The following is a 14212-nucleotide window of genomic DNA, read 5'->3' as shown; positions in this document are numbered from 1 at the left end:
CCTCACTAATGAAACCTGTGAAAACCCAAAGGACCTCTCCCTACGGCAGTCGGAAGCTAGATGTTGAGTTCCAGACTGAAAACACCGGACAGCTTTCCCTGTGTCTTTTTTGGAATTCTGGGACCATCCAGATTCACAAGGCCTAACTTTTGCACGGCGGGGGAATGCTCTTGTGCATGTACAGCATTCCCCACGTGAAAACCTTTCTTAGCAGATGGAGGCAGTCTTTCCCTTGTACTAGGTAGCTAGGCAGAATCATCAGATAAACATGCTTTGTCATCGAGCTTGAAAGTGGGACACTGATGGGAAAGTTCACATTTTCCCGCTTTGCAAGCGACTTGCTTTTGGCTTCAAAGCTGCCTGAACAGCACTAGCGGCCCACCTTCTCTTCACTGAGGACTTTCGCTGTGGGCCAAGGCTGCGTTCTCTCAATGCCAAAAATGTGCTGACAATTCCCTTCTAGAAACTCATCCTACTGCACTCCAAATTCAGCTCCGGCCAATGAAAGGTGACCTAAGGCCACAAGGTAAGATCCAGTGTTGCATATCAGCAGAGCTGGGTGTGCATTGTATCCACGAAACCATACTCTGAAATGGAGTGCCTTAACTCTGCTATGCCCCTGGGGACACATAGGACAGTGGATCGTGCACCCATTTTGCATGATGACCACTGTGTGCCTGAAGAGTGTCCTCTGGCTTCTGAGGAACCCTAGGCGAAATAGGCCCCTGGGAAGCATTCTTCCCATTCATAGCAAGGGAAAAGTACTGCTTTCTGGGTTGCCAAGGAAGAGTGTCCCAGTCGTCAAAGAGCCTCGCGAAAGCAGTGCTGGGCAGACTCTGTTTGCAAGTCGACTGGCCTCAGTGACTGAAAGGGAATTCCACTGCCAATACACAGTGGGTTGACGATTGAGGCCTGGACTCAGGACAGCATGCAGGCAGAAGCGAAAGCTGAGCTCTGCGTCCAGCCTGAAGACCAGTACACTTTTCACACTTAACTCTGTTGGGATGTGCAAGAGCCATGGTCACCGAGGCCTACCTAAGGTACTGAAATACTTCCCCAGGTCAGCCTAGGCAGAGGACTCTGTTGCCAAAGGATCTCCATGGAAGGGCCCTGTGGGTTCCGTGTGTTTCCTTGAGGGAGTCAGAAACGACTGAGGGTAACTATAGGAGCTCATGGTTGAAAGCAGGCTACCCTGGCAAAACCTTATTTTCCTCCGCGGTAGGCGAGACAGTTGCGGTTTGAAAGCTGCCTGAAAAACACTCCTGCTGCCCATCTTCTCTTTGCTGCCTGAAGGCGTCACCAAAGTACTATGAGTGTACTCGTATGAGGCATGCTGTCTCAGTTCCTTGCTGGGAGCTCCTCCAGGAGCACTCTGGAAATTACCAGCCAAAGAAATGGCACCCCAGGCATCAAGTAAAAGTCCAGATGTCTCCCATTGTAAGCTTAGGTGTGCCATAGTAGCGAAGAAGCATGTGTTAAAGGAATGCTTCCACTCTGTTATGTATTTCACGACGCGTTGTGCACTCACATTCGTTGTAACATCTGTGAAGGAGCACTGAACGCCGCCAACTCTTTTGTTGCCTTTGAGTCCCAGGAGGCAAAAGGGTTCGTTTGCTTTAACGCTGTGAATGTTCAGCGGTAATGGCAAAGCCCTGCCCGGATCGCTCGACAGCTCTCGTTTGTACAGCATTCAAATGGCCTCAGGAACGCCGTTCTAAGCAGCCTTACATTCCATGCTGGTGTGCCCCAAGGAGGAATTTGGGTTCTGAGAAACGCCACTGTGCCTCACAAATGAAACCTGTGAACTCCCAACGGACGTCTCCCTACGGCAGTCGGAAGCTAGATGTTGAGTTCCAGCCTGAAAACAACGGACAGCTTTCCCTGTGACAATGCTGGACTTCTGGGACCATCCAGATTCACCAAGGCCTAACTTTTGCACGGCGGGGGAATGCTCTTGTGCATGTACAGCAGTCCCCACGTGAAAACCTTTCTTAGCAGATGGAGGCAGTCTTTCCCTTGTACTAGGTAGCTAGGCAGAATCATCAGATAAACATGCTTTGTCATCGAGCTTGAAAGTGGGACACTGATGGGAAAGTTCACATTTTCCCGCTTTGCAAGCGACTTGCTTTTGGCTTCAAAGCTGCCTGAACAGCACTAGCGGCCCACCTTCTCTTCACTGCAGGAGTTTCGCTGTGGGCCAAGGCTGCGTTCTCTCAATGCCAAAAATGTGCTGACAATTCCCTTCTAGAAACTCATCCTACTGCACTCCAAATTCAGCTCCGGCCAATGAAAGGTGACCTAAGGCCACAAGGTAAGATCCAGTGTTGCATATCAGCAGAGCTGGGTGTGCATTGTATCCACGAAACCATACTCTGAAATGGAGTGCCTTAACTCTGCTATGCCCCTGGGGACACATAGGACAGTCGATCGTGCACCCATTTCGCATGATGACCACTGTGTGCCTGAAGAGCGTCCTCTGGCTTCTGAGGAACCCTAGGCGAAATAGGCCCCTGGGAAGCACTCTTCCCATTCATAGCAAGGGAAAAGTACTGATTTCTGGGTTGCCAAGGAAGAGTGTCCCAGTCGTCAAAGAGCCTCGCGAAAGCAGTGCTGGGCAGACTCTGTTTGCAAGTCGACTGGCCTCAGTGACTGAAAGGAATTCCACTGCCAATACACAGTGGGTTGACGATTGAGGCCTGGACTCAGGACAGCATGCAGGCAGAAGCGAAAGCTGAGCTCTGCGTCCAGCCTGAAGACCAGTACACTTTTCACACTTAACTCTGTTGGGATGTGCAAGAGCCATGGTCACCGAGGCCTACCTAAGGTACTGAAATACTTCCCCAGTTCAGCCTAGGCAGAGGACTCTGTTGCCAAAGGATCTCCATGGAAGGGCCCTGTGGGTTCCGTGTGTTTCCTTGAGGGAGTCAGAAACGACTGAGGGTAACTATAGGAGCTCATGGTTGAAAGCAGGCTACCCTGGCAAAACCTTATTTTCCTCCGCGGTAGGCGAGACAGTTGCGGTTTGAAAGCTGCCTGAAAAACACTCCTGCTGCCCATCTTCTCTTTGCTGCCTGAAGGCGTCACCAAAGTACTATGAGTGTACTCGTATGAGGCATGCTGTCTCAGTTCCTTGCTGGGAGCTCCTCCAGGAGCACTCTGGAAATTACCAGCCAAAGAAATGGCACCCCAGGCATCAAGTAAAAGTCCAGATGTCTCCCATTGTAAGCTTAGGTGTGCCACAGTAGCGAAGAAGCATGTGTTAAAGGAATGCTTCCACTCTGTTATGTATTTCACGACGCGTTGTGCACTCACATTCGTTGTAACATCTGTGAAGGAGCACTGAACGCCGCCAACTCTTTTGTTGCCTTTGAGTCCCAGGAGGCAAAAGGGTTCGTTTGCTTTAACGCTGTGAATGTTCAGCGGTAATGGCAAAGCCCTGCCCGGATCGCTCGACAGCTCTCGTTTGTACAGCATTCAAATGGCCTCAGGAACGCCGTTCTAAGCAGCCTTACATTCCATGCTGGTGTGCCCCAAGGAGGAATTTGGGTTCTGAGAAACGCCACTGTGCCTCACAAATGAAACCTGTGAACTCCCAACGGACGTCTCCCTACGGCAGTCGGAAGCTAGATGTTGAGTTCCAGCCTGAAAACAACGGACAGCTTTCCCTGTGACAATGCTGGACTTCTGGGACCATCCAGATTCACCAAGGCCTAACTTTTGCACGGCGGGGGAATGCTCTTGTGCATGTACAGCAGTCCCCACGTGAAAACCTTTCTTAGCAGATGGAGGCAGTCTTTCCCTTGTACTAGGTAGCTAGGCAGAATCATCAGATAAACATGCTTTGTCATCGAGCTTGAAAGTGGGACACTGATGGGAAAGTTCACATTTTCCCGCTTTGCAAGCGACTTGCTTTTGGCTTCAAAGCTGCCTGAACAGCACTAGCGGCCCACCTTCTCTTCACTGCAGGAGTTTCGCTGTGGGCCAAGGCTGCGTTCTCTCAATGCCAAAAAAGTGCTGACAATTCCCTTCTAGAAACTCATCCTACTGCACTCCAAATTCAGCTCCGGCCAATGAAAGGTGACCTAAGGCCACAAGGTAAGATCCAGTGTTTCATATCAGCAGAGCTGGGTGTGCATTGTATCCACGAAACCATACTCTGAAATGGAGTGCCTTAACTCTGCTATGCCCCTGGGGACACATAGGACAGTGGATCGTGCACCCATTTCGCATGATGACCACTGTGTGCCTGAAGAGTGTCCTCTGGCTTCTGAGGAACCCTAGGCGAAATAGGCCCCCGGGAAGCACTCTTCCCATTCATAGCAAGGGAAAAGTACTGCTTTCTGGGTTGCCAAGGAAGAGTGTCCCAGTCGTCAAAGAGCCTCGCGAAAGCAGTGCTGGGCAGACTCTGTTTGCAAGTCGACTGGCCTCAGTGACTGAAAGGGAACTCCACTGCCAATACACAGTGGGTTGACGATTGAGGCCTGGACTCAGGACAGCATGCAGGCAGAAGCGAAAGCTGAGCTCTGCGTCCAGCCTGAAGACCAGTACACTTTTCACACTTAACTCTGTTGGGATGTGCAAGAGCCATGGTCACCGAGGCCTACCTAAGGTACTGAAATACTTCCCCAGATTAGCCTAGGCAGAGGACTCTGTTGCCAAAGGATCTCCATGGAAGGGCCCTGTGAGTTCCGTGTGTTTCCTTGAGGGAGTCAGAAACGACTGAGGGTAACTATAGGAGCTCATGGTTGAAAGCAGGCTACCCTGGCAAAACCTTATTTTCCTCCGCGGTAGGCGAGACAGTTGCGGTTTGAAAGCTGCCTGAAAAACACTCCTGCTGCCCATCTTCTCTTTGCTGCCTGAAGGCGTCACCAAAGTACTATGAGTGTACTCGTATGAGGCATGCTGTCTCAGTTCCTTGCTGGAAGCTCCTCCAGGAGCACTCTGGAACTTACCAGCCAAAGAAATGGCACCCCAGGCCTCATGGAAAAGTCCAGATTTCTCCCATTGCAAGCTTAGTTGTGCCATAGTAGCGAAGAAGCATGTGTTAAAGGAAAGCTGCAACACGGTTACATATTTCGACTCGTTGGGCACTCACGTTCTTTGTAACATCTGTGAAGGGGCACTGAACGCCGCCAACTCTTCTCTTGCCTTTGAGTCCCAGGAGGCAAACGGGTTCGTTTGCTTTAACGCTGTGAATGTGCAGCGGTAATGGCAAAGCCCTGCCCGGATCGCTCGACAGCTCTCGTTTGTACAGCATTCAAACGGCCTCAGGAACGCCGTTCTAAGCAGCCTTACATTCCATGCTGGTGTGCCCAAGGAGGAATTTGGATTCTTCTGAGAAACACCACTGTGCCTCACTAATGAAACCTGTGAAAACCCAAAGGACCTCTCCCTACGGCAGTCGGAAGCTAGATGTTGAGTTCCAGACTGAAAACACCGGACAGCTTTCCCTGTGTCTTTGTTGGAATTCTGGGACCATCCAGATTCACAAGGCCTAACTTTTGCACGGCGGGGGAATGCTCTTGTGCATGTACAGCAGTCCCCACGTGAAAACCTTTCTTAGCAGATGGAGGCAGTCTTTCCCTTGTACTAGGTAGCTAGGCAGAATCATCAGATAAACATGCTTTGTCATCGAGCTTGAAAGTGGGACACTGATGGGAAAGTTCACATTTTCCCGCTTTGCAAGCGACTTGCTTTTGGCTTCAAAGCTGCCTGAACAGCACTAGCGGCCCACGTTCTCTTCACTGCAGGACTTTCGCTGTGGGCCAAGGTTGCGTTCTCTCAATGCCAAAAATGTGCTGACAATTCCCTTCTAGAAACTCATCCTACTGCACTCCAAATTCAGCTCCGGCCAATGAAAGGTGACCTAAGGCCACAAGGTAAGATCCAGTGTTTCATATCAGCAGAGCTGGGTGTGCATTGTATCCACGAAACCATACTCTGAAATGGAGTGCCTTAACTCTGCTATGCCCCTGGCGACACATAGGACAGTGGATCGTGCACCCATTTTGCATGATGACCACTGTGTGCCTGAAGAGCGTCCTCTGGCTTCTGAGGAACCCTAGGCGAAATAGGCCCCTGGGAAGCACTCTTCCCATTCATAGCAAGGGAAAAGTACTGATTTCTGGGTTGCCAAGGAAGAGTGTCCCAGTCGTCAAAGAGCCTCGCGAAAGCAGTGCTGGGCAGACTCTGTTTGCAAGTCGACTGGCCTCAGTGACTGAAAGGGAATTCCACTGCTAATACACAGTGTGCTGACGATTGAGGCCTGGACTCAGGACAGCATGCAGGCAGAAGCGAAAGCTGAGCTCTGCGTCCAGCCTGAAGACCAGTACACTTTTCACACTTAACTCTGTTGGGATGTGCAAGAGCCATGGTCACCGAGGCCTACCTAAGGTACTGAAATACTTCCCCAGTTCAGCCTAGGCAGAGGACTCTGTTGCCAAAGGATCTCCATGGAAGGGCCCTGTGGGTTCCGTGTGTTTCCTTGAGGGAGTCAGAAACGACTGAGGGTAACTATAGGAGCTCATGGTTGAAAGCAGGCTACCCTGGCAAAACCTTATTTTCCTCCGCGGTAGGCGAGACAGTTGCGGTTTGAAAGCTGCCTGAAAAACACTCCTGCTGCCCATCTTCTCTTTGCTGCCTGAAGGCGTCACCAAAGTACTATGAGTGTACTCGTATGAGGCATGCTGTCTCAGTTCCTTGCTGGGAGCTCCTCCAGGAGCACTCTGGAAATTACCAGCCAAAGAAATGGCACCCCAGGCATCAAGTAAAAGTCCAGATGTCTCCCATTGTAAGCTTAGGTGTGCCATAGTAGCGAAGAAGCATGTGTTAAAGGAATGCTTCCACTCTGTTATGTATTTCACGACGCGTTGTGCACTCACATTCGTTGTAACATCTGTGAAGGAGCACTGAACGCCGCCAACTCTTTTGTTGCCTTTGAGTCCCAGGAGGCAAAAGGGTTCGTTTGCTTTAACGCTGTGAATGTTCAGCGGTAATGGCAAAGCCCTGCCCGGATCGCTCGACAGCTCTCGTTTGTACAGCATTCAAATGGCCTCAGGAACGCCGTTCTAAGCAGCCTTACATTCCATGCTGGTGTGCCCCAAGGAGGAATTTGGGTTCTGAGAAACGCCACTGTGCCTCACAAATGAAACCTGTGAACTCCCAACGGACGTCTCCCTACGGCAGTCGGAAGCTAGATGTTGAGTTCCAGCCTGAAAACAACGGACAGCTTTCCCTGTGACAATGCTGGACTTCTGGGACCATCCAGATTCACCAAGGCCTAACTTTTGCACGGCGGGGGAATGCTCTTGTGCATGTACAGCAGTCCCCACGTGAAAACCTTTCTTAGCAGATGGAGGCAGTCTTTCCCTTGTACTAGGTAGCTAGGCAGAATCATCAGATAAACATGCTTTGTCATCGAGCTTGAAAGTGGGACACTGATGGGAAAGTTCACATTTTCCCGCTTTGCAAGCGACTTGCTTTTGGCTTCAAAGCTGCCTGAACAGCACTAGCGGCCCACCTTCTCTTCACTGCAGGACTTTCGCTGTGGGCCAAGGCTGCGTTCTCTCAATGCCAAAAAAGTGCTGACAATTCCCTTCTAGAAACTCATCCTACTGCACTCCAAATTCAGCTCCGGCCAATGAAAGGTGACCTAAGGCCACAAGGTAAGATCCAGTGTTTCATATCAGCAGAGCTGGGTGTGCATTGTATCCACGAAACCATACTCTGAAATGGAGTGCCTTAACTCTGCTATGCCCCTGGGGACACATAGGACAGTGGATCGTGCACCCATTTCGCATGATGACCACTGTGTGCCTGAAGAGTGTCCTCTGGCTTCTGAGGAACCCTAGGCGAAATAGGCCCCCGGGAAGCACTCTTCCCATTCATAGCAAGGGAAAAGTACTGATTTCTGGGTTGCCAAGGAAGAGTGTCCCAGTCGTCAAAGAGCCTCGCGAAAGCAGTGCTGGGCAGACTCTGTTTGCAAGTCGACTGGCCTCAGTGACTGAAAGGGAACTCCACTGCCAATACACAGTGGGTTGACGATTGAGGCCTGGACTCAGGACAGCATGCAGGCAGAAGCGAAAGCTGAGCTCTGCGTCCAGCCTGAAGACCAGTACACTTTTCACACTTAACTCTGTTGGGATGTGCAAGAGCCATGGTCACCGAGGCCTACCTAAGGTACTGAAATACTTCCCCAGTTCAGCCTAGGCAGAGGACTCTGTTGCCAAAGGATCTCCATGGAAGGGCCCTGTGGGTTCCGTGTGTTTCCATGAGGTAGTCAGAAACGACTGAGGGTAACTATAGGAGCTCATGGTTGAAAGCAGGCTACCCTGGCAAAACCTTATTTTCCTCCGCGGTAGGCGAGACAGTTGCGGTTTGAAAGCTGCCTGAAAAACACTCCTGCTGCCCATCTTCTCTTTGCTGCCTGAAGGCGTCACCAAAGTACTATGAGTGTACTCGTATGAGGCATGCTGTCTCAGTTCCTTGCTGGAAGCTCCTCCAGGAGCACTCTGGAACTTACCAGCCAAAGAAATGGCACCCCAGGCCTCATGGAAAAGTCCAGATTTCTCCCATTGCAAGCTTAGTTGTGCCATAGTAGCGAAGAAGCATGTGTTAAAGGAAAGCTGCAACACGGTTACATATTTCGACTCGTTGGGCACTCACGTTCTTTGTAACATCTGTGAAGGGGCACTGAACGCCGCCAACTCTTCTCTTGCCTTTGAGTCCCAGGAGGCAAACGGGTTCGTTTGCTTTAACGCTGTGAATGTGCAGCGGTAATGGCAAAGCCCTGCCCGGATCGCTCGACAGCTCTCGTTTGTACAGCATTCAAACGGCCTCAGGAACGCCGTTCTAAGCAGCCTTACATTCCATGCTGGTGTGCCCAAGGAGGAATTTGGATTCTTCTGAGAAACACCACTGTGCCTCACTAATGAAACCTGTGAAAACCCAAAGGACCTCTCCCTACGGCAGTCGGAAGCTAGATGTTGAGTTCCAGACTGAAAACACCGGACAGCTTTCCCTGTGTCTTTGTTGGAATTCTGGGACCATCCAGATTCACAAGGCCTAACTTTTGCACGGCGGGGGAATGCTCTTGTGCATGTACAGCATTCCCCACGTGAAAACCTTTCTTAGCAGATGGAGGCAGTCTTTCCCTTGTACTAGGTAGCTAGGCAGAATCATCAGATAAACATGCTTTGTCATCGAGCTTGAAAGTGGGACACTGATGGGAAAGTTCACATTTTCCCGCTTTGCAAGCGACTTGCTTTTGGCTTCAAAGCTGCCTGAACAGCACTAGCGGCCCACGTTCTCTTCACTGCAGGACTTTCGCTGTGGGCCAAGGTTGCGTTCTCTCAATGCCAAAAATGTGCTGACAATTCCCTTCTAGAAACTCATCCTACTGCACTCCAAATTCAGCTCCGGCCAATGAAAGGTGACCTAAGGCCACAAGGTAAGATCCAGTGTTTCATATCAGCAGAGCTGGGTGTGCATTGTATCCACGAAACCATACTCTGAAATGGAGTGCCTTAACTCTGCTATGCCCCTGGCGACACATAGGACAGTGGATCGTGCACCCATTTTGCATGATGACCACTGTGTGCCTGAAGAGCGTCCTCTGGCTTCTGAGGAACCCTAGGCGAAATAGGCCCCTGGGAAGCACTCTTCCCATTCATAGCAAGGGAAAAGTACTGATTTCTGGGTTGCCAAGGAAGAGTGTCCCAGTCGTCAAAGAGCCTCGCGAAAGCAGTGCTGGGCAGACTCTGTTTGCAAGTCGACTGGCCTCAGTGACTGAAAGGGAATTCCACTACTAATACACAGTGTGCTGACGATTGAGGCCTGGACTCAGGACAGCATGCAGGCAGAAGCGAAAGCTGAGCTCTGCGTCCAGCCTGAAGACCAGTACACTTTTCACACTTAACTCTGTTGGGATGTGCAAGAGCCATGGTCACCGAGGCCTACCTAAGGTACTGAAATACTTCCCCAGTTCAGCCTAGGCAGAGGACTCTGTTGCCAAAGGATCTCCATGGAAGGGCCCTGTGGGTTCCGTGTGTTTCCTTGAGGGAGTCAGAAACGACTGAGGGTAACTATAGGAGCTCATGGTTGAAAGCAGGCTACCCTGGCAAAACCTTATTTTCCTCCGCGGTAGGCGAGACAGTTGCGGTTTGAAAGCTGCCTGAAAAACACTCCTGCTGCCCATCTTCTCTTTGCTGCCTGAAGGCGTCACGAAAGTACTATGAGTGTACTCGTATGAGGCATGCTGTCTCAGTTCCTTGCTGGGAGCTCCTCCAGGAGCACTCTGGAAATTACCAGCCAAAGAAATGGCACCCCAGGCATCAAGTAAAAGTCCAGATGTCTCCCATTGTAAGCTTAGGTGTGCCATAGTAGCGAAGAAGCATGTGTTAAAGGAATGCTTCCACTCTGTTATGTATTTCACGACGCGTTGTGCACTCACATTCGTTGTAACATCTGTGAAGGAGCACTGAACGCCGCCAACTCTTTTGTTGCCTTTGAGTCCCAGGAGGCAAAAGGGTTTGTTTGCTTTAACGCTGTGAATGTTCAGCGGTAATGGCAAAGCCCTGCCCGGATCGCTCGACAGCTCTCGTTTGTACAGCATTCAAATGGCCTCAGGAACGCCGTTCTAAGCAGCCTTACATTCCATGCTGGTGTGCCCCAAGGAGGAATTTGGGTTCTGAGAAACGCCACTGTGCCTCACAAATGAAACCTGTGAACTCCCAACGGACGTCTCCCTACGGCAGTCGGAAGCTAGATGTTGAGTTCCAGCCTGAAAACAACGGACAGCTTTCCCTGTGACAATGATGGACTTCTGGGACCATCCAGATTCACCAAGGCCTAACTTTTGCACGGCGGGGGAATGCTCTTGTGCATGTACAGCAGTCCCCACGTGAAAACCTTTCTTAGCAGATGGAGGCAGTCTTTCCCTTGTACTAGGTAGCTAGGCAGAATCATCAGATAAACATGCTTTGTCATCGAGCTTGAAAGTGGGACACTGATGGGAAAGTTCACATTTTCCCGCTTTGCAAGCGACTTGCTTTTGGCTTCAAAGCTGCCTGAACAGCACTAGCGGCCCACCTTCTCTTCACTGCAAGAGTTTCGCTGTGGGCCAAGGCTGCGTTCTCTCAATGCCAAAAAAGTGCTGACAATTCCCTTCTAGAAACTCATCCTACTGCACTCCAAATTCAGCTCCGGCCAATGAAAGGTGACCTAAGGCCACAAGGTAAGATCCAGTGTTTCATATCAGCAGAGCTGGGTGTGCATTGTATCCACGAAACCATACTCTGAAATGGAGTGCCTTAACTCTGCTATGCCCCTGGGGACACATAGGACAGTGGATCGTGCACCCATTTCGCATGATGACCACTGTGTGCCTGAAGAGTGTCCTCTGGCTTCTGAGGAACCCTAGGCGAAATAGGCCCCTGGGAAGCACTCTTCCCATTCATAGCAAGGGAAAAGTACTGATTTCTGGGTTGCCAAGGAAGAGTGTCCCAGTCGTCAAAGAGCCTCGCGAAAGCAGTGCTGGGCAGACTCTGTTTGCAAGTCGACTGGCCTCAGTGACTGAAAGGGAATTCCACTGCCAATACACAGTGGGTTGACGATTGAGGCCTGGACTCAGGACAGCATGCAGGCAGAAGCGAAAGCTGAGCTCTGCGTCCAGCCTGAAGACCAGTACACTTTTCACACTTAACTCTGTTGGGATGTGCAAGAGCCATGGTCACCGAGGCCTACCTAAGGTACTGAAATACTTCCCCAGTTCAGCCTAGGCAGAGGACTCTGTTGCCAAAGGATCTCCATGGAAGGGCCCTGTGGGTTCCGTGTGTTTCCATGAGGTAGTCAGAAACGACTGAGGGTAACTATAGGAGCTCATGGTTGAAAGCAGGCTACCCTGGCAAAACCTTATTTTCCTCCGCGGTAGGCGAGACAGTTGCGGTTTGAAAGCTGCCTGAAAAACACTCCTGCTGCCCATCTTCTCTTTGCTGCCTGAAGGCGTCACCAAAGTACTATGAGTGTACTCGTATGAGGCATGCTGTCTCAGTTCCTTGCTGGAAGCTCCTCCAGGAGCACTCTGGAACTTACCAGCCAAAGAAATGGCACCCCAGGCCTCATGGAAAAGTCCAGATTTCTCCCATTGCAAGCTTAGTTGTGCCATAGTAGCGAAGAAGCATGTGTTAAAGGAAAGCTGCAACACGGTTACATATTTCGACTCGTTGGGCACTCACGTTCTTTGTAACATCTGTGAAGGGGCACTGAACGCCGCCAACTCTTCTCTTGCCTTTGAGTCCCAGGAGGCAAACGGGTTCGTTTGCTTTAACGCTGTGAATGTGCAGCGGTAATGGCAAAGCCCTGCCCGGATCGCTCGACAGCTCTCGTTTGTACAGCATTCAAATGGCCTCAGGAACGCCGTTCTAAGCAGCCTTACATTCCATGCTGGTGTGCCCAAGGAGGAATTTGGATTCTTCTGAGAAACACCACTGTGCCTCACTAATGAAACCTGTGAAAACCCAAAGGACCTCTCCCTACGGCAGTCGGAAGCTAGATGTTGAGTTCCAGACTGAAAACACCGGACAGCTTTCCCTGTGTCTTTTTTGGAATTCTGGGACCATCCAGATTCACAAGGCCTAACTTTTGCACGGCGGGGGAATGCTCTTGTGCATGTACAGCATTCCCCACGTGAAAACCTTTCTTAGCAGATGGAGGCAGTCTTTCCCTTGTACTAGGTAGCTAGGCAGAATCATCAGATAAACATGCTTTGTCATCGAGCTTGAAAGTGGGACACTGATGGGAAAGTTCACATTTTCCCGCTTTGCAAGCGACTTGCTTTTGGCTTCAAAGCTGCCTGAACAGCACTAGCGGCCCACCTTCTCTTCACTGAGGACTTTCGCTGTGGGCCAAGGCTGCGTTCTCTCAATGCCAAAAATGTGCTGACAATTCCCTTCTAGAAACTCATCCTACTGCACTCCAAATTCAGCTCCGGCCAATGAAAGGTGACCTAAGGCCACAAGGTAAGATCCAGTGTTGCATATCAGCAGAGCTGGGTGTGCATTGTATCCACGAAACCATACTCTGAAATGGAGTGCCTTAACTCTGCTATGCCCCTGGGGACACATAGGACAGTGGATCGTGCACCCATTTTGCATGATGACCACTGTGTGCCTGAAGAGTGTCCTCTGGCTTCTGAGGAACCCTAGGCGAAATAGGCCCCTGGGAAGCACTCTTCCCATTCATAGCAAGGGAAAAGTACTGCTTTCTGGGTTGCCAAGGAAGAGTGTCCCAGTCGTCAAAGAGCCTCGCGAAAGCAGTGCTGGGCAGACTCTGTTTGCAAGTCGACTGGCCTCAGTGACTGAAAGGGAATTCCACTGCCAATACACAGTGGGTTGACGATTGAGGCCTGGACTCAGGACAGCATGCAGGCAGAAGCGAAAGCTGAGCTCTGCGTCCAGCCTGAAGACCAGTACACTTTTCACACTTAACTCTGTTGGGATGTGCAAGAGCCATGGTCACCGAGGCCTACCTAAGGTACTGAAATACTTCCCCAGGTCAGCCTAGGCAGAGGACTCTGTTGCCAAAGGATCTCCATGGAAGGGCCCTGTGGGTTCCGTGTGTTTCCTTGAGGGAGTCAGAAACGACTGAGGGTAACTATAGGAGCTCATGGTTGAAAGCAGGCTACCCTGGCAAAACCTTATTTTCCTCCGCGGTAGGCGAGACAGTTGCGGTTTGAAAGCTGCCTGAAAAACACTCCTGCTGCCCATCTTCTCTTTGCTGCCTGAAGGCGTCACGAAAGTACTATGAGTGTACTCGTATGAGGCATGCTGTCTCAGTTCCTTGCTGGGAGCTCCTCCAGGAGCACTCTGGAAATTACCAGCCAAAGAAATGGCACCCCAGGCATCAAGTAAAAGTCCAGATGTCTCCCATTGTAAGCTTAGGTGTGCCATAGTAGCGAAGAAGCATGTGTTAAAGGAATGCTTCCACTCTGTTATGTATTTCACGACGCGTTGTGCACTCACATTCGTTGTAACATCTGTGAAGGAGCACTGAACGCCGCCAACTCTTTTGTTGCCTTTGAGTCCCAGGAGGCAAAAGGGTTCGTTTGCTTTAACGCTGTGAATGTTCAGCGGTAATGGCAAAGCCCTGCCCGGATCGCTCGACAGCTCTCGTTTGTACAGCATTCAAATGGCCTCAGGAACGCCGTTCTAAGCAG

This window comes from Eubalaena glacialis, chromosome 13, assembly GCF_028564815.1.
Source record: "Eubalaena glacialis isolate mEubGla1 chromosome 13, mEubGla1.1.hap2.+ XY, whole genome shotgun sequence".
Taxonomy (NCBI): Eukaryota; Metazoa; Chordata; class Mammalia; order Artiodactyla; family Balaenidae; genus Eubalaena; species Eubalaena glacialis.
This window is presented reverse-complemented; position numbering follows the sequence as displayed.